Source organism: Lissotriton helveticus, chromosome 9, assembly GCF_964261635.1.
Source record: "Lissotriton helveticus chromosome 9, aLisHel1.1, whole genome shotgun sequence".
Taxonomy (NCBI): Eukaryota; Metazoa; Chordata; class Amphibia; order Caudata; family Salamandridae; genus Lissotriton; species Lissotriton helveticus.
In genome coordinates this window covers 247328205-247331006 of record NC_136070.1, presented here as the reverse complement: position 1 = coordinate 247331006, position 2802 = coordinate 247328205, and positions in this window count along the sequence as shown.

The window sequence follows — 2802 nt, the reverse complement described above, 5'->3', positions numbered from 1 at the left end:
GGGTATTTGTGCTCCCCCTGGAACCTGACACTAATTACCAACTTACGCCTTAACATCCTATTGCACTGTTCTGTAATATGTATGGTTGTACCCGAGCTTACCACAAGATTCAAAGCTGATATATCTGCATTTTTCAATGGTGTGTACTGTCAACATTGTTGAATGTTAATAAAAAGATTAAAAATATATATGTATGGGTACAGCCAGCATTTGCATCATAGTTCCTCACTGAGTCGTCGAGGTGCTCGCACTGCTCTGTCACCATGTGTCCTTTGCACGTTACACCCCTCAAAGAATTGACAGTGAATGGAGTGTCTGTTTTTCACTTCCATTTGTGTTTCACCAGTAATCAGTGCCTTTTGTCGAAGACTGTTTCCTGGGCGTGTTGAGGGCTGATTTCCATATGTTTTCATTTTACACTTTTGAGAAGTGTCTTTGGCACAAATCTTATTGGCATTCATCAATCGGTCTGATGTCCATTGTGGTAGTTTGATTCTGATGGCTCTCCAAAATAGCAAAGGGGCAGTACTCTCACCAGTTGTGGAGTTGATCGATAGGCATGAAGCGCTTTGACGCAGGGCTTGGTTTAGATTGATTCCTTCCATCGATGCTCATTGAATTATCCTTTTGAGGGTGCCCATGAATCATTCAGCGCCATTGGTTTGGGCCAAAGAGGTGTACCCTTTTGATGCATAACATGGAGTCAAAAAAGAAACTCCTTGAATTCTTTGCTAATGAAAGGCAGGCTATTGTCAGATTTGAGAATAACGGGAATATCCCACACTGTAAAGAAGTCTTCAAGCCGCTCAATGATTTTGTCAAAGGTTGTAGATGATAGGTCTTCCGCCAACGGAAACAGTGAATATTCATCTATGACAACCATGAGATGATGTCTATTTCCTAGAGGTCCAAAGAAGTCAACTGCAACTCTCTCCCAGGCATGCGCATGAAGGTCAGACATTGTCAATTGATGTTGCATCACCTTAGGGGATAAACAGTTACAAAAGTGACACGCTTCCAGCTCTTTCTTAACTCGTTCATCTAGGTGAGGGAACCACACTCCGTCTCTTAGTGCTCTTTTGGCTGCGACAATTACTCAATGTCCTTCATGGGTCCGCATAATTACTTGCTGTCTCAGGCCCTCGGGTAAGATGAGTCTCGAGCCTCTTAATATGATACCTTCTCAGGTGACGGATAGCTCATCCTGTATATTTTTTTAATTTTTGGAATTCAACATCATCAGCAAAAAGTTGAATACTTTTCTTCCAAGATTTTTTTTTTTTTTTTGCAGAGTTTTATATAGCGCGAACTAGAACCGAATCAGTTATCAGAGCGCTTTACATAGCACCAGTTACGTTACATGAGGACACTTTCATTTTTTTTTTTTTAGGCACGGGGAGATTAAGTGATTTGCCCAGAATCACAGGGGGTTTTTGGCGTCGTTACCGAGACTCGAACCCAGATCCCCAGGTCCGAGGTCGAGCGCCTTAGACGTTAGGCCAACCCCTCTCCCCTGAAGATTGCTTTGTAAAGAGGTTTTTGGGGATGAGCATGTCTTTATGTGCATTGGTAGCTGCAATACTCTGTTCATTGGATAGCGCTGCTGGTGTGCTAGACCTCACAATGAAGTTGAAATACTCTTCAGCCACTTTGAATTTCGAACTGTGACGATGTAGCTACACTTGTGAACGTGCAGGGTTTGATCTTTCCCCTGCTTGTGTACAATCGCAATGTCATACTCTTGCAACCCACATCTCCCAATGCGAGAGAGCCTCTCTGCTTTTAGGTTTCCAAAGATAGTGCATAATACCTGGTGGTCTGTGATGACAGTGAAATGTTTTCCATATAGAAACATTTTAAAATGTTCACAGGCCCACACTACAGCCAGACTCTCCTTTTCCAGCTGAGAATAGGCAAGTTCTGTTGCAGACACGTTTCTACTGGCATAGGCCACAATGTGTGTCTGAGTTGGGTCTTGTCATACCTGTTAGAGCTATGAAAAAGAAACTGATAGCCATAATGTTGTTGATTGCAAAACGCAGGATTGCGATGCACTGGGACAGCAAAATGCCCCCCACTCTTCAACGCTGGCTATTAGATGCTGTCTACTGTAGAGATAACTTCCTGATATATGCAGAAGAACTACCAACTACCTCTAAGCCATCGGACATTTGGGAACCCCTCACAAACTATCTTCATGAACATCCAGACTTATTTCAACCCGATTGATAAACCAAATACTTCATTGTTAAAAATGACATTGATGTAAACTGTGCATCGCTCCGCGATGTCTTATTGGCTGTTGTGTTCTGTTGATTTACCCACTGTGCTGTAACTCAGGGTAACAATAAAGTTGTGTACACCAAAGTGTAGAATTGCTGGAATTTTCAATAAAATCTTTATAAACAAAAAAAAAACAATGTGTGTCTGAGCATTTGGATGGCCACCAGTCTTGTATCCATTGTGATCTCAGTATGTATCTTGGGGTCAAAATAGACCATTTGGTTGCATTCTCAATCACGTTTTAAGTTCTTTGAAACGTGTCACATTCGGGACCACTGGTATGTGACATTTCACGTTCTTAATCTCAATGGGGTACTCAAAGTCACTAATGTATCTTGAGCAATAGCTGGCCATGCCTAAGAAAGATCGCAACATGGTTACATCTTGTGGGGGGGCAAATAGATGACAATGCTTGCACTTTATCCGGGGCAAGAGTATTCCCTCATCACAGAATGTGCCCAAAGAATTTAATTTTGGTTTTGTGAAACTAACACTTTGCTGCATTCAGAGTGAGGCCTG